The sequence below is a fragment of the Podarcis pityusensis genome, assembly GCF_964106645.2.
Source record: "Podarcis pityusensis genome assembly, chromosome: 6".
Classification (NCBI taxonomy): domain Eukaryota; kingdom Metazoa; phylum Chordata; class Lepidosauria; order Squamata; family Lacertidae; genus Podarcis; species Podarcis pityusensis.
This window is the reverse complement of record NC_138030.1, coordinates 68,282,281-68,305,103: the sequence shown is the minus strand read 5'-3', so window position 1 is coordinate 68,305,103 and position 22,823 is coordinate 68,282,281. Positions and strand designations below refer to the sequence as shown.

Below are 22,823 nucleotides of genomic sequence, written 5' to 3'. Positions count from 1 at the left end.
TTAACCATGTTCAGTCAGGCTTCCAAATACAGTGGAACCTTGGTTGTCAAACATCTCCATTGACGCACGTTTCGGCTTTCAAACGCCGAAAACCCGGAAGTAACTGTTCCAGTTTTCGAACTATTTTCAGAAGCCGAACGTGCTTCGCAGCTTCCGTTTTGAGTTCCCCTATTGTATTGAGGCTTCCGCTTTCAGTTTTCGGTTTTCAAACATTTCGGAAGTTGAATGGTCTTCCAGAACAGATTACGTTCAAAAACCGAGGTTCCGCTGTACATATATAGAGGACTGCAGCTGCAATGCACAATGTTGCTCCACTTGCTTGAATGACGCTGTTCAGCCTTGTTTTGTTGCATCTAATATGGCTGCAGGTAGCCCTCAGCCAAAGGTACGTGGGTGGCACTGTGGGTTAAACCACAGAGCCTAGGACTTGCCAATCAGAAGGTCGGCGGTTCAAATCCCCACGATGGGGTGAGCTCCCGTTGCTCAGTCCCTGCTCCTGCCAACCTAGCAGTTCGAAAGCACTAGAAAGTGCAAGGCTGCTCTGGTTCGCCAGAAGCGGCTTAGTCATGCTGGCCACACGACCCGGAAGCTGTACGTCGGCTCCCTCGGCCAATAAAGCGAAATGAGCGCTGCAACCCCAGAGTCGGTCACGACTGGACCTAATGATCAGGGGCCCCTTTACCTTTGATAGTCCTCAGCCAAGTGGCTTTTTTGATAGTGACACCCCAGTTATGAAATGTCTTCCACCATGTTTGCGGTCTTTTCAGCACTAGGTGAAGACTTTTTTGTTTACCCAGGACTTCTAAATAGCCAGCGTTTTACGGGCTGCTATTGTTTTGTTCTGCAATTTGATTGTTCTTTAGTTTGTGAGCTGCCCAGAGAACTTGTGGTCTGGGAAAGCTACATATCAGAAATGGTAACAGTAGTGGAATATTAATGTTGTTGTGATGATGGTGAAGGGGTAAACAAAATAGTTTAACAACTTTTCAGCCAGTGAAGGGCTGATTCTACACGTATCTTTATCCAGTAGTTGATATGGGGATCACAAGCCAGGAATCTTCCTTTCTATTTATCCAACTAGAATGTGCACATCTTCCAAGCAAGGGAGGTATGGAAATTCTATTTCAAACAAGATGGAGAAACGGAGGAACAGGAATCACAAGTTTTCCTCTGCATCAGTCAATGTGCATTGCTAATTCTGAGCCAAAGCACAATGACGCCTCTATTTGTCAAACTTTCCATCTACACACCAAAGGGCAAATATTAAACACTGAAGCAATATAATGATTATATATTTTATATTATAATGTGAAGCAGATGCACTTTAAGGGGATATTGGCTCTGAACATCAGTGTGGCCTGCCATCATAAGCATCGTAGAAGTGAACAAGGGCCTGGTAAGTGGATTTGACTTTTCAGAACAATTAATATTTCAGGAATTTAATTATCAGTAGACACAAGAATGTTAGGCTGGGCCTTTAAGTTTTCAAAAGACATGTCAGATAGCAAAGTCTAATACATATACTTTGTGTGTGTGTGTGTGTGTGAGAGAGAGAGAGAGAGAGAGAGAGGAAGTATTGTTCTATAACATGTCCTTTTGATTTTGCTTAATCTCAGATGAAATGTTTATTAATTTCCCTAATCCTCCCATTTTAATTATATACAATTAAGCATAATTAAAACTTGAATATTTTAATTTTAATAAACATTTAATCATACGTACATTCTTTCTTTCTGTTTTCCCCTTCAAACACTGGCGCATAATATAAAGCCCGTACAACAAGCAACCTGCCAAACTAAATACAGTACAGCTCACCAACCAAACAAGTGGGCTACTTATAGGAATGACTGCAAACTTTTTAAAGTTTAATGTCTCAAAAGTTGTGTAGGTTTGGCATAATAGGTTTTGAAATTTGTTGTTCACTGTCTAGAAGACCCCCAGTAGTTAGAGCTGTAGAATAGGTTACAGTTGTACCTTGGATCCCGAATGCCTTGGTTCCCAAACAAATCTGTTCCTGAATGATCGAAACCCAGAAGTGAGTGTTCCGGTTTTTGAACGATTTTTGGAAGCCAAACATCTGGTGTGGCTTCCACGGCTTCTGATTGGCTGCAGAATGCTTCTGCAGCCAATCGGAAGTCATGTTTTGGTTTCTGAACGTTTTGGAAGTTGAACAGACTTCCAGAACGGATTCCTTTCGACTGCCAAGGTACGACTGTATTTGTTTCTGGTCAGTGAGAGATCACATGCTTTGCATGAATAAGTCTCCAGCCTCAATCCTGGAGAGTCACTGCCAGTATCAATCAAGCTTGATAGACCAGTAGTCTGACTTGGTAGCTTCTGGTGTTACTATCTCCTAGTTCAGGTCTGGGAAACATATAGCCTTTCAGATACTGTTGGACTCCAATGCCCCAGCCCCCATGGCCAATGGTCAGGGATGACAGGCTCCTTGTGTTCTCCATTTTTATAAGAATTTTGTTGCTCTTTTATACCTTGTCTACATTTTTGCAGTCAGTGTACAGTTTCCAGGTCATGTCCCACCCTGCCAGGATGCAAAGGATGGCAATTCCTGCATTTTAAGAGGTTGGATGAGCTGATCCTCAGGGACCCTTGCAACCTATGATTCTTTGGAGGACCAAGATTGTAGCTTACATATGCATTTATAACCAGCCCTGTTTTTGGATGCTCAGGTTTCACATGTGAACCAAGGCATTTCCCACCAACTGCAGGGCACCAGCTGTGATCCCCCTTGAATGATGACTTCACCACAGTTATCCACAATTTGGTTTTCTTCAGGTTAGGTTACTACAATGAGCTCGAAATGTGTCTGGAAGCCACAGCTGGTTCCAAGATACCTTGGTAAGATTATTAACAGGGGCAGCTCACACCAGTGTATTATCCAGGGGTCCAGTGACTTTCAATACTTAGTTTGAAGTGCTGGTGCTGGTATTTAAAGCCCTGAATAGCTTGGTTTAAGGGTATACGAGGGATCACATGTACCCATCTCTTCCTGCCCTTCCACTGAGATCTTCATCCATGTTCCAGGTGTCTTCAACTTCAGAGGTTAGGTAAGCCGCTCTACTGAGGTCAAAGCAAATCCCTTTTGGTTGTAACACTACCCCCAGTCAGTGTGCTTAGTTCCTTTGCTAATCTCTTTTAGGGGCTGAAAGAGAATGCCTTTCTTCTTTGAGCTGTTTTTTATTGGTTGTATTTGTGTTCATTGTTATATTTCATGTGTTAAGATTGATCTTGTGGTGTAGGTTGTTTTACGACGAGATGTTTTTCACGTGAGTCACCTTGGAAAATTAATGGGGAAGGCAAATATATAAATGCATTAAATAAAAACAAAGAAAATTAATGCAAATTTGTATGCCCTCGAATTCAGAAACCATATACAGATTTACTCTTAAGCAATTCATTATTTTAACTGAAGTTAATGAGACTATTCATGTGTAGACTTTTGGTAAACTGGGACATGGAACTCCGGAAGAAGAATCCACAGTATAAATTAAATCAAAATGAACAAATCTTTTAAGTTGACTAAGTTAGACAAAGGATCCCTTTGGGCAATTTTTTAATGCACCTGAGTAACTTTTACAACCCCCAAACAATTGTTCAGATGGAATATACAATCAAGTGTTTGCAGAAATAGAGCTTTAAAGTCGCATTCTAGTGCATGTTTTTAAAATCCTTAAATCAAAGGAATGTAAATTAATGTTTCTGGTTGTGACCTATTCACTTTACTGTATGTTCTATATAATAATAATAATAATTAATAATTAATAATTAATAATAATAATAATAATAATAATAATAATAATATATTTATACCCCGCCCATCTGGCTGAGTTTCCCCAGCCACTCTGGGTGGCTTCCAATCAAGTGTTAAAAACAATACAGCATTAAATATTAAAAACTTCCCTAAACAGGGCTGCCTTCAGATGTCTTTTAAAAAGAAGATAGCTGCTTATTTCCTTCACATATCAAGGGAGGGCGTTCCACAGGGCGGGTGCCACTACCAAGAAGACCCTCTGTCTGGTTCCCTGTAACCTCACTTCTCGCAATGAGGGAACTGCCAGAAGGCCCTCGGTGCTGGATCTCAGTGTCCAGGCTGAACGATGGGGTGGAGATGCTCCTTCAGGTATACAGGACCGAGGCCTGTGTACCTTACATCTTTTAACTTCTAAAATAGGGTGGTCATGCTGGTGGGGCAATGATTTCAGCAAATGCTAGTAATGGAAGAGGAAGTATTTCAATATCCATAGGGGTTGTTACTATTGATCTATATAAATACACAAAGACACACGCAGACACACACACACACACAGAGAGAGAGAGAGAGAGAGAGAGAGAGAGAGAGAGAGAGAGGGGATTTGTTAACTGCTGCTAGAGGTGAAGGATTCATAGGGCATGATGAAAACAATGAAATATACACAAATATTTCCAGAAGGGTAGCTGTGTTAGTGTCCGTCTAGTTCTTATTTTTTTATCCAGGCTTTCAGAATTTTTGATTTTAATTTTAATGGCATTTTGGATGAACGCTTTGCTTGCTGCCTTGAATACTATTTTGGAAGTAAAGGATGTAAAGAGAAGAAGTACTCTCTTGCAGCACAAACAAGGTTGTAGAACCTTAAAATGAACACTTTATTATAGCTTATACTGTTATATGCACTGCTTCTTTTTTTTTCTTCTAAACAAATGTTTAGGGGTACTCTTCATTTTCCTACTCATATTGAAATACTGCCCCTCAATGAGGCCAAACATAGATTCACAAAATGTTTAGGCGTATGTGTGCCCCTGCGTCCCCTCCAGAAAAAAGCACTGGTTATACGACATATTCTATTCTATTCTATTCTATTCTATTCTATTCTATTCTATTCTATTCTATTCTATTCTATAGCTTCTGTGCAGTGCAACCCACCATGAGATTCAGGAAGCATGAGATGGAGCATATTATACCTCTGAGCTCTTGACTCTGCCCAAATTAATGAAGATTAAGCTTTTGGAGACCAATGTTTTAACTTTCACTGAATTCACTGAGCACTGGTGGACTCTCCTTCTTTGGAGATTTTTAATCAGAGGCTGGATGCTCATCTGTCATGGATGCTTTAGCGGAGATTCCTGCATTGCAGAACGCTGGACTAGATGACCCTTGGGTTCCCTTCCAACTCTACAATTCTATTATTTTTCCATCTCAGTTTTGCCATCTGTAAAGTGGAATGGCAATGCTCACCACAGGTTTCTTGAAGTTGCTGCACCCAGAAAGTACTATACAAAGAACAATAGAAATAATATTTTCAAGTCGCTTCCTGTTCGTAATCATGTGAGTCTTAAATGAGAATGAAGAGCTGTTGGCACCATATTATTGACTTCATTGTGAGCATGCTGAGTTGCATTTTATCTTAAAGAGGCTCGTTATTAATGTGTATACAATTTACATAACTCACTTTCCAATAAGCCCTTTGGCACAATCCTGCTCCTATTGAAGTTAACAGAGCTCTTTCCACAAGCTTCAGAGGATGCTGAGTTTGGCCTCATAAAGCTCCGCTTTGACAAGGCAAGGGAAGCTTTTCATTAGCTATTTGATGTTAACTGTCAATTATCTTCAAATGGCATCAGAAAACGCATTTCTAATAAAAGGGGGACATGGATACGCTACATGATTATATAAAAGTCTGTTTTAAAGCATTTTTAGGTTGACTTTCTGCAATTAAGAAGAAGATGGAAGAGCCAAACGACACTTAATGTTTGCTCTTTGCTCTTTATTTTATTTTTTTAATGTATAATCGTTAACATGGGGGTGGGATTCACCAAATTAATTCCATCAGTGGACTCCCTGTGTAAGAGCTTCTGCTTGTGTAATGGGGCTTCCCCCTCCTTCCCTTGTGTGCCCCCTGAAATTGGCTGAGGAGGGGGGCATTGGGAGAACCCATAGAATGCGCAGAGAGGGATAGGAGGTCATTCCTCTCAAGCTGATAATATTTGTGGGAACAGAACCTTTGCAATAGTATGTTGCTGAATTTCACTTCTAAAAGGAAAAAAACGGATCATAAATGGTTCTTTAAAAAGGTGTGAATTAACCTGGAGACTTGAAAGTGGGTTTTGTTTATTTCCCCCCCTATAATATACACTAACTAACATAAAGAGATACCCTATCCACAAGCCAGTTAAGCTGACTAAAATCAGCTTAATGGAAATGGCAAATCAGCTTCAGTCTACATATTTCTACTTACCGGTAAGTGAATTGTAAATCAAGCTAAGCGACATTTAGGTTTCCCCAATCCACTTTATCACCTCGGTGCAGGATGAAACAAAGCTAGCGGACTGAAATGCCCACTAACATTATTATTACGGCATATTATTTATAAACTAATGTAAAGCCACACTAGCTTAACCTACTGAGTGTGGGGGAGGGTTGGGGGAGGGGGCTACATATCTTAGGATGGGCTTCCTCAACCTTGGCCCTCCAGGTGTTTTGAGACTAAAATTCCCATCATCCCTGACCACTGGTCCTGCTAGCTAGGGATCATGGGAGTTGTAGGCCAAAAACAGCTGGAGGGCCGAGGTTGAGGAAGCCTGTCTTAGGACATGACTGCTCCTAGGAACCACCCATCTTCCTCATGTCATTCACCCATTAAGGTCTCCATTCAGCCCTGTTGAAAATTCCTGGAGAAAAAGGAAGTGAGGACTTCTACTGGAAGAAGTAAGACCTATATTATGGTTTCCATGACACTGTATGTCTTTAAAAAAAAACCCTAAACAAATGGAAAAAATATTTTTAAAGCTCTATCATTTTTAAAATAAAAAATATGCTATCAAAATCATAATCGTCAACTCATGAATATCAAAACAAGCAGCAGAACACGGCACATACTTCCTCATGCCCAGCAAAGCAGCACACAACTGCATTCAGGAGTCATCCTCCCTGAAGGCATCCCTCGAAAGCCACATCTGAACCAAGCAGTGAAAGGAAGCCAAAGATGAAGCCTGGCAAATAAGCACTGGGGAGGATATTAGCAGTGGGCCTAGCAAGCTGGGAAAATAAGCTACTCTTGTGTGTTTTATCGTGTTGGCTGTTTTTATTGGTTACAGTGCTTTTAATACATTGAAGATTTTGTTTCAATTGTTTTATTGGATGGCTTTATTCTTGCTCCTTTGAGACTCGAGTCTTTCTTTGGAGAGGCAGCCTGAGGATTTTGAAACCAAACAAAGCAATCAACCAACCAAATAAATAATAAAACTCTTACACAAGCTCTTACACAATTTTTAAAGAAGCGACTGAAGTTTGGTCAACCTCCGGGAGCCGGGGAAAGAGTTCCCTCTCACTGGCTTACTTCCAGATCCCAAATGGCATGCTGGTCAGTCACTAGTTCTGAATCCAAAGGAGAGTTTTGTGCAACCTTCACCCTAGGATAGATTTGATGATTTTCCAAAAAGCACTGAGTTCAGTGGCCTCAATTATGCTTCGCTGCAACTCCATAATTAGAACTTTCCCCTAATTTCTTTCACATTTACGTACACATGGCTTTTATTACTGACATGGCAAAGCCCAAAGTAAATATACATACATATATATATATAATAGCTCCCCTACTGGGTGAAGAAATATCATCGTGCCCACCGGAGAAACAAATTTGCAAAGAAACTGATGCAGTTCCCTGAGTGCTGGTTTAGAACATATTTGATACTCTGGATGTGAACTGGTTTAATAATGATTCCATCCTCTCAAGGAATCTCAATAAAGCAAAGTTGCACTTTCCCATGACTGCTGTTCTTTGAGTGGTCTTCTGTACAATCATATATACGGCATGTGCAAGCTCATTCATGGCATCGTCTAGAGCTTTAACTCGCAAGCCCTTTGACCAACACTTTTGGTGCATGCATGTACAGAATGAGAAAAGATAATAGAGAGAGTGGGAGGTGTGATTGAGGGAGGGACAGAAAAACTACTCAGATACAGTCTCTCTTCCCACAAGAATAGATGGCAAGCATTGAAATGGCACTGAATATACATGACTTAGAGCAGTGATGGCCAAACTTGGCCCTCCAGCTGTTTTGGGACTACAACTCCCATCATCCCTAGCTAACAGGACCAGTGGTCAGGGATGATGGGAATTGTAGTCCCAAAACAGCTGTAGAGCCAAGTTTGGCCATCACTGACTTAGAGGGAAGCTAGCATTCAAAGTGCCCCCATCTAGAAGCACCCATGTTTCCAAAAGAATGTAAAAACCCCCCTACCAAGCAACTCAGCCCAAATTTTTGTTACTGAACTTCCTAGCTCCGACAAAATCTTTTGCTTTTACCAAAGCAAGGTCCCTGTTGAAAAGTTTCTACCTTCATTATTTAATTTCTCTTTTTCCCCTCCAGAGCATGCAGCCAACACAATCAGTTAGAGTTCTTTATTTAGTATGTTTCAGAGAGAAGAACACCTGCTGGCTTCTTTAATAACAAGTTGTCCTTACTTGAGTTATATATGAAAACTATAGCACAGAGGGGAGTTGAGAATAACCTTTATACATTAAAACTGTATTCCATTTTTTAAATTTTTTTTTAGAAAAAGTCTAGCCTCCATGGTGAAGAGTGCCAGAATAAATTTGTTAAAGCTTTTTTTTGCAGAATAGATCATTTCTGTTGTTGTTGTTGTTGTTGTTGTGTATATATATATATATATATATATATATACACACACACACACACACACACACACACACACACACACAGAGACTATACAGAAAAAGTGAAATTCAATTTCAATCTAGGCTTCTTGAAAACCGAAATGCTAATGTTATTGAAAGTTATGTTTTTCAAGAAGCTTTTAAATAGGATGTCTATGGGACAGATTTTTTTTGAAGTGTTTATCTTAGCCATGTTTTCTGGGAGTTTCTTTGAACATGCTGCTCTTTTCAAGTGAATTGACTAAAGGATAGTCATTTAACAGTTGATAAGTTCCATAGCTTTGTAGGTATTAATAAAGGTCCAAAGTCTACACTTTGAACTGATAAAATCTGGCCTGGGCTGAATGGAAAAGTTTCTTTATTCATTCTGCAGGCTCTTTGCTCGACTCAGGCACAAGACAGATGTATATACCTTGAATGGAAAGTCTAAGCCACCTCTTTTAGGATAGATCTATAAACTGAAAATTGCATCAAAACCAGACGCAACTGGTTTTTCTCAATTTCCAGGAGAAGTTGACGATGTCGAATGCCAATTGGCAGGCTTTTGTGACAATCATGAAGACACCTCCTTTCTCTTTCCTGTGACAGTGATAAAGTTTCATAGGAAACTAGGTTTGGCCACATAAATACCTAGCCCCCCCCCCCGGACTATAGAACTAGACCATAATTCATAAGAGAGAACTATTTAGTTTATATTACAAAAAAATGAATATTCTGTGATTTCATGGCTTTCATCTAGGAAGCTGCTTTATATAGGTTCTGACAACTGGTCAGCATAGGCCAATATTATCTCCTCTAGCAGACAGTACATCTCTAATGTATGTGGCAGAACATTCCAGAATCAAATTTGAAACTGGAACAGCTTCTGTAAATCCAGGACTGTCCTTGGAAAGTAGGGACACATGGAAGGTCTGGAGGCCTGAGAATGAACCTGGGATCCCTGGCATGAAAACGTTTGCTCAGCCATTAAGCAAGCTGAACTTTTTCACATTTGCTGATGTTACGTCATTTCTGGTGGCTGGACCAACATTGCTCAATGGTGCCAAAAGACCATTCAGCTTTGCAGCTTTCTCTATATTATTCATAGGGAAACTGAAAACGTGCATGTGTTGGGGGGGGGATCCTCCTTTGCTTCGCTTGGGTTTGAGAACAGCAATGTCTTCGAAACCACACACAGACAACACAGATAGGTACTGCTCCTGCGGGAAGGTAAACAGCATTTCTGTGCGCTGCTCTGGTTTGCCAGAAGCGGCTCAGTCATGCTGGCCACATGACCCGGAAGCTGTACGCCGGCTCCCTCGGCCAGTAAAGCGAGATGAGTGCTGCAACCCCAGAGTCATCCGTGACCGGACCTAACTATCAGGGGCCCTTTACCCTTTACCTTTATGCAAAGAAAATGCCTGTTATTCCCATGGACCACGCAGACCTGAGTTCCCCGCTGTCATTTAAATCACAATGGATAACCAGAGACAGGAGCAAGCTCTTTGGAACTGCCAGCATTGAAAATAATGTCTCCTATTAGGATTTCCAGCAGCCTGTTGTATTCCAGCCAGCAACCCACAGCAAACAATAAGGTGCCACAGACAAACACAGACTAAGTGGCAGTCTCCATGAGCTTGTGTACTTTTATCTCTCTTCACAGTTGTGCAATGTTTACATTTTCATTTCGGGCGCCGTCTGGCTACCAAGCCGATGGGTGTGGTGTAGAAACTTAAATAGAAAAGAGAATTCCTTCAATGGCACAGGAGATGTAAAAGCGTCTCAGTGTAAAGATACCAGTAAAGTGTTGGTCACACTGGGGCTCCCCAAACTATGCTAGATTATGAGCCTCGCCATCCCCTAAAGAAGAAAAGAAAAAAGAAAGGAAAGCTCTTTCTGAGCCTCCAAAAGCACAACTAAGCTGGCTAAACCAGTGTGGTGCATATCCTCCAACATTTCGTATTCCACCCCATCACCATAATTTTATTATTTATACCCTACTTATCTGGCTGGGTTGCACTAGCCACTCTGGGTGGCTTCCAACATATAGAAAAACATAATAAAATATTGAGCTTTAAAAAGTCTTTCCTATACAGGGCTGCTTTCAAATGTCTTCTAAAGGTTGTACAGTTACTTATCTCCTTGGCTCAGGGGTCACATAACTCCATACCCTCCAACATTTCTCCAATGAAAATAGGGATGTCCTAAGGAAAAGTGATCATAAAGAAGGCTGATCGCCGAAGAATTGATGCTTTTGAATTATGGTGCTGGAGGAGACTCTTGAGAGTCCCATGGACTGCAAGAAGATCAAACCTATCCATTTTTAAGGAAATCAGCCCTGAGTGCTCACTGGAAGGACAGATCCTGAAGCTGAGACTCCAATACTTTGTCCACCTCATGAGAAGAGAAGACTCCCTGGAAAAGACCCTGATGTTGGGAAAGATTGAGGGCACAAGGAGAAGGGGACGACAGAGGACGAGATGGTTGGACAGTGTTCTCGAAGCTACCAGCATGAGTTTGACCAAACTGCGGGAGGCAGTGGAAGACAGGAGGGCCTGGCGTGCTCTGGTCCATGGGGTCACGAAGAGTCAGACACAACTAAACGACTAAACAACAACAACAACAAAGGAAAAGTGGGACATTCCGGGACCAGAATGGCTTCTGTAAAACCAGGACTGTCCTTGAAAAATAGGGACACTAGGATGGTCTGGGAAGGAGCTTGTGCCTTACATACCCTGTGACCATGGCTCTGTTGAAAGGCCTGTCCACACACTTTGAGCAGCAGTTGCAATGCATTGTGGGAATGCTGGTGAAGGAAAGGAGTCTGGCTGTCTTTTATTGCAAGACCTTGGACTCCCACAGCCTGCCACACATGGTGGCTAGTCCTATAACAACTGGCTAATTATGGCTCCATGGGTGTCAGTAGGACCAACTAACTTTAAGCCCTGGGAAGGAAGAATTTGTGTGTGATTAAGGTTGCTATCCTATACACACTTACCTGGAAGCAAATCCTAATGAACTCAGTGGGATTTATTTCTAAGTAGACATGGACTGCATAAGGCATTCTAAATCTCCCAAGCTATAAAGATTTCTGGGATTGTTCCATTATCAGGTAACATGGCAAGTTGGGTTGGTTTATAGATAAGGCATATGCATTCAATTTTTGGCATCTCCAGGTAGGATTGAAAAAGAGTCTCTATGTTGCCAGGTTTTTGTTTGTCACCCAAGACTTTTATTTGACTTCCATTTTCTTTTCTTTTCTTGACAGTTGCAAGACAAGCACAAATTTAACAAGTAAACATTTTCCTGTAACAACAATATCTCCCTACCAAGACAATCCCTGGAAGAAAATCTAAGTAATATGTGAAATGCACAGGAGTCCAACTAAGAAAAAAATTAACAGCCTAAGTTGCTGCAGAATGTTTCTTTCCACCTTGTCCTTATCCAGTTTGGTGGGTGAAAATTTAAACTTCAAAACTGGCCCTCCCATGTTCACCATTTTCTCCAAACTTGTAGGGTTCTCCCCTGTCCTCATTATTAATTATGCACTACAAAAGTTACTTTTGCATGCCATCTTGTATTCTATGCCCCCTTTCTTCTCTTTGCACTGTTAAAAGTGTGCCACATGATTGTAGCAGAGGAGTGAAGAGATGTTTACATTCAATTTGACTCAGCTTTAAAAAAAAGGTGATGATCTTTTCGATCATTACTGACAAAACTGTATTTTACTGGAGAGAAAACAAATGATTTGACCTTGCGAGCCACATAATACATCTCAAAAACAAATCTGCAGTGCCTTCTTTTTTTAATAGTTGTGATTTGCATAGCTGAACTTTGAATGCACAAAGCCATAAATAGTTGTGAAGCTCAAGCTGGCATATAGCCCAGCTATGGTAGGGTGCCAGACAATTGGGGCAGCCGCACATCAAGTAAGCTATTTGGTCGAACAAGGTGATGTCTGACAAAGAGGTTACAAAGCTGGAGACAAGAACTTGTCATTTATCGGGATAATCTACAGCTGATAAGCTGCACAGTGAGTGAACTACCTCTTGAAAAATAAGAGGGGGAGAGAGAGAGAGAGAGAGAGAGAGAGAGAGAGAGAGAGGAGCCTATCCATCTATTGTTTTTACTAATTAAGACGAATTTCATTCCTTAAAAATGAACTGAACAGTTAAGTGACACCAGCATCCCCAAAGCTATTTCTAACGTATAAGAAGAAATATAGATATTTTACATTTCTCTGAGAGGTAAAAGCCACAATCTAACATGGTTTGCAGGAATTTACAGACGTTCCCATGAAAGTGTTATTGTTTATTTATTATTTACATAGCAGCGCTAATGTATATGATATTGTTTCAGTTAACAACAACAGCAGCAGCCTGTTCTGAGGATCTTACAATCTAAGCTGTGTGCTAGAATGCATGTGGTATATGCATGGACTGGAGAGCATGAATGGAAGTTTTTAACCTTAAAAAATAATAATATTGCTGATATGTAATGAAATTCTCGGCAGTATATGGTCTGCATTTAACATTTACAGGTATCAGATCATTCATTAGCATACAGAGTGCAGGAAAAACATTTTGATTAAAACCTAGAATGCTTTGACTATTCATAGTAATGTGCATTTAATCTTTATTCATTAAGCACAGCAAGAGGTGGAAATGAGAAAGAAAGTGTGTTTTGTTAAAGGTGCAGATTAATTACATTCCACAATTTATTTTCTTTGGCTATCTGACATTTATCACCCTACATATGATCTAGAAACAATAACAACAACAAAAACCCTTAAAGCAAAACAAAAACACCCTTAACTACATCAATGGAAATGATATGGGTGAGTTCAGTTTGGGTTTTATTATGTGAAAAAATATCAAACGAGTGGTTTAATGACCCTGAACACAACACAAGTCCAGACGTGAGAATAAATGAGAAATTGACTAACAACCTCATTTTAATATTTAGTGTTCTGTTAATGAATAGACAGATTTATTTTTTTTGGCCAAAAAACTAGCACTTTGTCCAGGATTCAGCCTCAGAAGTAAAAGATAATCATGCAAAGTCTCATCCTTGCTCACCCCACCCCAAACACTAAACATCATTCTACCCCGCCACACACTAATAACTGTGGTCTTCTTGGTTTATCAGCTCAGAGTCAAACTAGCTGTGACCAGATCTGTGATTAAGATTGTGTATGTGTGTATGTTTGGGGGTGGGGGAACCTAATCAGTAGCCTCATGTGGCCGCTTTGAAAGTTGGGAACATGACGTGCTGAAAAAGTTTGTGGAATTCTTTTCTCCCTTTCCCCAGTGTAAATCCTCCCCCGATTTGTTGCCGGGTGTGGGGGGGGGGGATCTCCCCATAGCGCCTCTTAGATCACATCCATACTATACCATACACAGAATCAAAGATCTGACCACAGTGCTTACCTGTTCAGTTGGAGGCAAAACTACATATTATCTCAGCAAATGCTTATTCCCAAACCTGTTTGTCAAGATGCCTGAATACACGGCTTAGTAAGTTACAAGAGAGAGTTGGAAAGCAGGAAGGAAGAGGTGCTTAATCACACCAATGTCCACCCAAGATCATTTTCCTTCATCGGGTAGAGACTGAAAGTAAAGCTAACTCAGGGGGAGGAGGGGGGGAACTTTTAGAAGCATTTGTAGGGGAGAGTGGTGGGCATGGGAAAGGTTAAGGATCCCACCTGCCTACTTTTTTCTGTTCTTTCCTGTATTAATGTCATTACAGCAAAAAATAGGTTCGGGAGCATATGTTTGCTACAATAGCAAGTGATTCTGTCCTCAGTAAATATACTTCTTGCAAATGCCCTTCCCCACATGAGTGATATTGGGTAGAAAGTGTTGTTGTAGTGACCAAGGCCTGGGGGAGATGAGTTCGAATCCCCACTCAGTTATGAAGCTCACTAGGCGATCTTGGGCCAGTCACTCTCTATTAGGCTAACCAACTTCACCAGGTGCTTGTGCGAATTAAGGGGGGGGGGGGCATCATGGTGGGCCATGTAGATTGTCCTGAGCTTCTTAGAGAAAGAACAAGACAAGAATAAAATAAAAACATTAAATGACTTTAGTTCAGTTTCATGCTCCTTAGCAAACTGTAAATATTTAGCAAATAATAAAAGACGATGATGCACATGATCACGTGGAAATGAGGACTAATTCTGGCTGTTTGTTCCAGAATCTGTAGGATACAATGAGAGGAATGAACAGCTCAGCCCTGCTTCCTTCCCCTGGCCTGGAATGAGCTTCTTCATGTGGACACACCTTCCATTGTTTGAGCAAACAATGCTCACAGAGCCAGTTTTTCTGTTTCTCTGGCTTATCCTGCAATGCAGGCAATGTGGAAGAAGGAAAGATGTAAAAAGAACACCCTCAGTGACCTAGATCAGCATTTCCCAACCTTGGGCCTCCAGCTGTTTTTGGACTACAACTCCCATAATCCTCAGCTAGCAAGACCAGTGGTCAGGGATGATGGGAATTGTAGTTCGAAAACAGCTGGAGGCCCAAGGTTGGGAAACACTGACCTAGATCACCTCAGGGGCAGTCAGAAACTGTCATCTATGCCCTGATCATTCCTGGGAGGTCTAGAACCGCACTGCAGGAGAACCCAAGCAGCATCTGAAAGCAAGATGGAGCCACAAGTTTAGAGTGATGGTGATCTGAGTGAGTCAGTGAGAAGAGTGGGCCTGTTGTCTGGTTCAGGAAGTGCTTCACTGAAAAGTGCCAGGGCGTGTGAGCCTTTATCCAATGAGAGGCTGCTCAGTGGTGTGGGAAAGACAAGGCAACCTGCCTAGCCTCACACACCCACTCGGATTACGAATAATATTGATATCTTCCGGGGCCAAGCCATGAAAATGAAAGAGCACCTGTGGCAATGCCTTGGGAAGGCCTGCCTCAAATTAGGTAATTCTTGCTTCCAGGAATGGTTGTGTGGGAGAAAAAGGAAGGAAGAGGGAGGTCATACTGAAACTTGTGGTGGGGGTGAGCATCTACCTGGACTGGGAAGGGTAAGCTACAAAGAAGAAATCATAGAATTGTAGAGTTGAAAGGGACCACCAAGGTTCATGTAGTCCAAACCCTTGCAAATAGGTAAAAAAATGGTAAAAGTAAAGGACCCCATGGCGGTTATATCCAGTCAAAGGCGACTATGGGGTTGCAGAACTCATCTCTCTTTCAAGCTGACAGCTTTCCGAGTCATGTGGCCAGCGTGACTAAACCACTTCTGGCGCAACGGAACACCATGATGGAAACTAGAATGCATGGAAACACCATTTACCTTCCCACCATAGCAGTACCTATTTATCTACTTGCACTGGTGTGCTTTCAGACTGCTAGGTTGGCAGGAGCTGGGGCAGAGCAACAGGAGTTCACTCCGTCATGGGGATATGAACCACCAACCTTCTGATCGGCAAGCCCAAGAGGCTCAGAGGTTTAGACCACAGCGCCACCCACGCCCCCCTTGCAAATGCAGGAATCTCAACACACAGTTCCCCATTCACTTTGAAACCAGACCTTGCTTAGCTTTGCCAATGCACTAGCAGATTTATTGCTAGCCCCTACACAGAGCAACTTGAATAGTCACCAGAAATACGTGCTTTAAGATGCTAGTGACCTCTGGGTGCCTCAGTTTATGCTCCCCGGTTTTCAGGACAGAGTGACAATTAAGCTTTGCTTATCGTTTGTCTGCCTCTGTACCACTTTGAATAAAATGTCCTTTGGAGTTTTTCATAAGGTACTGGGTGCATCTCTTTGCTGATTCATATTCTGTGATAGTCTCACTGAAACAATTCTTAAGTGTGACACCCTTCTCTCTGAAAGTCAGCCTTGGCACTACACCTACTGACCCGGTTCTCCCACTTCTTTCACCATAGGAAAGCTTTGGCAGCCAACCAAGACAATGAGACAGCTCCTTGTTTTATATATAGTCCTCAGCCCTGACATGGATAGAAGTGATTCATTTTGCACCTAAAGACAAAGGATTCTCTCATTCTGTACTGTTCACCCCGAAAAACCTTATGCGTTGCCAACATAAACAAAGGATGCAGGGATAATATTAATAATAATAAGAAGAAAAAGAAGAAGAAGAAGAAGAAGAAGCAGCCACCCATCTGACTAGGTTGCCCCAGACATTCAGGGCGGCTTCCAGCAAATAAAAACATCAAACATCTTTCAAATGTCTTCTAAAAATCAGATAATTGTTTATTTGATGGGAGGGCATTCCACAACTGAGAAGGCCCTCCACCTGGTTCCCTCTAACTTCACTTCTCGCATTAGGGGTGGCTTTAACAGGTGAAGGCATTATATGATCTGTATTGACAGTTACCTCATGCCAATAGGCCCATTTGTATGCAAAGGATACAGGGTCTTTGACAGTACTCAAGGTGAGGCCTGAGTCAGTAGACACCAGCATAGCATGGGGCAGAGGATACTGAGATCATGGGTGGTGTGTGCTATCTAAGAGTTAGTTGGGCTCTGTGATCACATTTTGGACTTGCACACTACAGTCTCCTGGGGAAGCACAATATATTGAGTCAGTCCCTACCACAAAAGCTCCCTAGCCTGTCTTCAGTGAATCAACAAAGATATCTAACTTTTATTTCACACACACACACAAAACTCCTCCAGTCTTGAAACCATGTTATAGGTTTTCTTAAATCCTGTGAATGCCTCTGCTTTTGTATCAAAGACAACAGAAAATCAGCTTGGCACACATTTTAAGCCCTCCATTGTTTTAATGCATCTTTGCATTTAAGTTCTTGAATAATTGCCTTTTTTTGAAAAGTTTCTTCTGGGATTAGACAGGAAAGCTTTCAGCTGTAAGACTAAGAAGAGGTTACATTAGTGCTTGGAAGAAACTACTTTTTTCCAGCAATATTTTTCTCCCATTGTCAAAACAGTTCAAATGCATGATGGCTTTATGTTTATTTCCAACCAAATGTTTGAGGAATGAGATGATGTTGAGGTGGGGAATAGAGGCCTATTTCAAGAGCTGTTGAACACAAGTCTCCTTAACAGTTGGTTTATCTCATTCAGGCTCCTTTTCTATGAAGTCTCATTTTAAGGTGACCTTTTTACATACAATATGATGAATTTTTCATTTTATTTGATTGCAAAGATGCTATGATCAAAGAGTAGAATAAATATTGCCTTTTTCCCAGTCTTGGGGTAGTGCTGGGGAGAACCTTAGAAAATATCTGGGTGTTGTTGTTTTTTACAAAATGGTAGCATGCAGCTTTTACTCAGGATGTGGTGTCTATATTCTGAAAATATACCATTTTAAATTCACATATGCAGCAAAACCCTGGTGGAACATAAATAAGGATCAATTTTTATACAGTTCAACACAGTAAAACATTATATAGGCCTAACCCTCTCTCAATCTAAAGCAGAGATACAATTCCTCTCTCAACTGATAGAACGTAAACCATATTTATGTGTGTGGGTATGTATATATTACAATAAATTATGCAGCAAAACACATTGGCGAACACACCAGGTTTCTAAAGCATTTCCAGCAGAGATGGTAAATCTTTATGTTTCTGTAGAAACAACAACCAAAAATACTAGACAAAAATTAGATGGGAATTTTAAAGATGGCTTTACAGGGTTTAAATATTCAGATGTTTATAGCTGCATGAATAATACCCTTATCAAGTTGCATATTTATTTTTAAGTGAATTTTCATTATTTTCAAATGACAATTTTGCTTGTTCTCCTTTGTATTCATTGGTGTCAGATACAGAAAATAGTTTTCTGCTTACCATTCTGGGGAAGATGAAATTTATCATTGTGCCAAAAGTACCCTGGAAAGCAAAGAAATGTTATTAGTTATTATGCCCTTATCCATGGGGAGCCTAACTCCCCAAACATCAGCATCCACACACAAATGAAACAAACCAATAGCTAGAAACACAAAACAAAGCAAAATACAAAACAAAGTGTCTCCCAGAAACATCCTATATCTATTTAGGAAGCCCTAGTTAAATTCTGTCGGTGCTCAGGGCCCCTGAAAGTACCGTATTTTTTGCACCATAACACTCACTTTTTTCCTCCTAAAAAGTAAGGGGAAATGTCTGTGCGTGTTATGGAGGGAATGCCTACGGGTGGCATGCCTATGGATTTTCCTCCTCTAAAAACTACGTGCGTGTTATGGTCGGGTGCGTGTTATAGAGCGAAAAATACGGTAATCACAAAAATCAGAGTATACATTATATTTTATATTATTATATATTATTATATTATTACTTTTCAAGCAGACTCCATAGAGTGAATTACATAGAAATAGCCACACAATAATCATCAATTGAAATGACTGAAGGAACAGCAAAGAGAAGTTTCAAGGGTGAAGGAGGACCAAATCTTTCTCTCCCTAAGAGCAAAATGGTTCTTGAGCAGCCACGTGGTGTGGTTGTCAGGGCTGGGTGGCAGGGAAACCATCTCAACTGGAAGACCTGGAATGACAGGGTGGGCAGCTCTCCAGGCTGTTCCATCATCTCCCCACCCCCACCCCAGGGCAAGATGGTGTTTGAGGAAGGAGATGCACTGGGATGACTTCCATCTTTTAAAGCTTTTGGTGAGTTTTCTCTGTCGATGCACTTCCACATTTGTGCAAAGACAGGCTAACGAAAAGGCTAGAACCCAGTTTAACCATGTGTAGCAGCTTGAAGATGCCATGTTTATCATTTGATTTATACCCCACCTTTCATCCATTGAGCTGAAGGTGGCATACTTGGCTCTCTGTGTCCTCTTTTTGTCTTCACAACGACCCTGTAAGGTAGGTTAAGCTGAGAGGCAACAACCACCCCCAAGTCACTCAGTGAGCTTCGTGGCTGAGCGGGGATTTGAACCCCTTTCCCTCAGGTCTTAGTCCAACACTTTAACCAAGGCATCATACTGGCTCTCATTATGTTGCTAACCATAGTCATATTCACAATGTGCTGAGAGGCAACTGGGACCTTTGCTGAAAACATTCACAAATAAAGGATCCACCTGGGCATCTGTCATAGGACAGTTGAAATAAGTCACTTATGGGGGGTGACTTTATGTGTGTGCAGAGAAGACATCATGGTCATGCGAATTTGCCCTATGTTGAAAATCAATGTTGCTGCTTTTTGCATTAGATTGAAGCCACGGCTATGAATCAATTTGTGGACTTTCCATTCTCCTACACTTTTTAAAGCCATTAGTACTCCAGCAAATTCATTTGTGTATCACATATTATTCTATTCTTCCAAAGAGCTCAAAGCAATATATATAGGATTGCCCCTGAAAGGCAGGTCAGGTTAAATAGTGACTAATAACCCACTGAGTTTCACGGCCGAGTGGAAATATGAACCTGAATTTGCTACAGCCAAGCCCAAGACCCTAACCATTATTAGACAAGCAATGGCCCTGTTTTAAAATTCCTCCAGATTGCACAGAGAATCTGATGTTTTATGTGACAATGGACTCAAAAAGCAAAGGTCCCTTTCACTCTAGCTCATTCAGGAAATCACAGCATATTTAGGACCACCAACTTGGTATGATACAGTAGAAAACAGAAAAATTATGCTGTCTTTCTTTAACCAGCTTACAGTATATATGGTGGATCAGACAGGGATGCAAAGAGAAATCTGTAGCTGAAATTGAAAAGTGAGAAAAGGGAAGTCGGTCAGTAGAACAGGAACTACTAGACATTCTCATGGTTAGGTGCAAGTTTGTGGGTGGCTGCTTAACTTACTTTTGAGGTGACTAAGGGTGCATGTGAGTAAGGGAGTTTCCTTTCTTTCATTCTGCAAATCAGCTCTCACCAATGGTTGGTCTGGTACTTTGTAACCTTCCCAGTTGCCCACACTTCAATTAAATTCTGGGGAAAGGCATCATGAGGTAATATCTCTCATGGGCCTTTTTCAGATCAGGAAGCATGGAGTGTTGGCTGCAGAGTGCTTGAGAAATGTTTACCGGAAAGAAATTCTCTCTCTCTCTCTCTCTCTCTCTCTCTCTCTCTCTCTCTCTCACACACACACACACACACACACACACACCACCCTTGGCTATCTTGCAGCAATAAGGTGATCTCAAAACTTTGTGCTCACAGAAATTCTAAATAAACTCTAAAGTGACTTGAAGATGAGGCAGGAAAAAAATGGAGGCTTCTTTTGTGAAATTGGAGGACAGATTTGAAACATGGAATCCAAACACCGCAGAGACCAAGAAAAACCCGCATTGTCTAACTGTAGTTGTTAAGCATCTAGGTTTGTTGAGGTAGTTGCTTTCATTTCTCCTAGTTTACTACTCAGGTCTTGCCTAGTGGATAGGCCATCAGCTGGGGACTGTGGGAGCAAGTCACTGTGTTCCTTATAGGAAAAGGAACCAACTAGGGTTGCCACCTGTCTTGTAAAAAATGGGATTGTCACGCTTTGGGACCACAATTTCCCTTGTCCCGTTTGGCCCCCAAACAGGATGCCTTTTGTCCTGTTTTCAAAAATAAATAAATAATAATAATAATCAGCATTTGTGTGTTCCCCCTAACTTGCTTGTCTCATGCAGCCTAGCTTGCTAGGTGCCTAGGAAGTTGAGCCCACCCTCCCCTCCAAAGCTGGCTGATTGACACTCCGGGCTAGGCAATAGTGGAACCAACGCTCAGTGGAAGAACATGTGTCCTGCATGCAGAACATCCCACGTTCAATTCCTCTCATTCACAAGTGACTCACTGGGTGGAGTGGAACAGCAACACCAGCTTCCCAGTAGGTGGATTAATGTTGCTTACCTGGAAGGGGAGGGGGAAGGGCAAGGTGGCGATGAGGTCAATGCAGTGCAAGGAGTGCCCAATTGGCCCCCCCCCACTGCATTTGAAGTGCGCCAACCTCCCTGCCACTTCACCCTTCCCTCCCACTAAGCAAAAGCAACCCACCTGCTGGGGAGCTAGCATAGTGGATCCTTCCCCGCCCCTAGTGATCCACTTCTGCTGACATCTCCAGTTGAAATGCTCAGGTGGCAGGTGATGCAAAGACCACGGAGAGCTACACAGAGATTCAGAATGTAATACCGGATTAGATGAACAAACAGCCTCTTCTGATAATAATGCAGCTTCTTATGTCCGTGACACTGCAACTGGTATCAGTGCACCGCACCCAGTCTGAGTACATCAATTCCAAACTTAGAAATGCATCATCATTGTTTTGGTGATATTACCTGTGTAGCAATGGCTACTGAATCCACATAGCCAGGTCCCACCCTGCACTAATAACACTGGAAAGAGAGAGGTCACGCAGCCTTCACCACCTGTATTGCACCTGCCCAAAGGCGGTGGCAGGGTAGGAAATAACCACAGCCTCCACCCATCCAATGTGGTTTCGCTGCTTCAAAATCTTACTAACCTAGAATGTAATCCGGCTACACTGAAGTGGGAAGCACACTTTGCAAGTGACCTTAGTTTTGTTTCTTCTTCCTAAGATAAAACATGTAATTAAACTAAATTCCTTTCTGAATTTAGTCTTGAATTTTAAGGTGCATCATTCTTGTCTCTTGTGACATTCTGTGCTATAAATTCTTTGGCACTTGGGCTACCCGGCCACCCTAGAACTCATCACGCTAAAGTGCTTCACCGGGCTGCCAATTATTTTCTGGAATTACTAGTCCAACCCCATGACAACTTTTTTTAAAGTTGTTGCTTTCCAACACTTTCCCCCCCCCCCTTCTATTAACATTTCAGCCTGACCAATGTATGCTAGCTTACTGCTCATACCACTAAATGCAATGAACTCCCTGCACCTTATAAGCCTCATAAGGTCACATTTACTCCTTGCACTTCATAAATCAATAAACACATCCGAAAGTTCTTGTTGTTTTTTAATCGACAGTTCCTGAAGAGGGCAGTACGTTCTAGATATTATTGAATCATAATCTAAGACGTGACAGCCAGGCTTTACTGTACTGTAAGTAAGAGAGTGAAGAAACATATAGCTGGATATTTTGTGTAGCAGTTCCCATGGAACAATAAACCAGATCAGGCTGTTACAAGCCAAGGTCAAAACTGCATCCGATTATTAAAGGGAGCATTCAAATAAGGGACCTGAAGCAATGCATTTAGCAAAGGGAACAACAACAAAATCAACAAGAAGTTGTACTTTCACAAGGAATGGGTTTTATCTTTAATGCCAGATATAACTCGTCC

The 22,823-nt window shown here is 41.5% G+C and overlaps 1 protein-coding gene and 1 long non-coding RNA gene across 2 annotated transcripts in view; one reads left to right on the top strand and one right to left on the bottom strand.

The window, feature by feature from the left end:
* ADGRL2 (adhesion G protein-coupled receptor L2) overlaps positions 1-18,452 on the bottom strand; it is a 242,637-nt gene extending 224,185 nt beyond the window's left edge. Inside the window, exon 1 of the mRNA XM_081008513.1 lies at positions 18,430-18,452. The gene's annotated coding sequence lies outside the window, so the exon portion shown is untranslated. The remainder of the gene's footprint in view (positions 1-18,429) is intronic.
* Positions 12,481-22,823, top strand: part of LOC308478773 — a 55,000-nt gene continuing 44,657 nt past the window's right edge. The window contains exon 1 of the long non-coding RNA XR_013987251.1: positions 12,481-12,684. This is a non-coding gene — a long non-coding RNA (uncharacterized lncRNA). The remainder of the gene's footprint in view (positions 12,685-22,823) is intronic.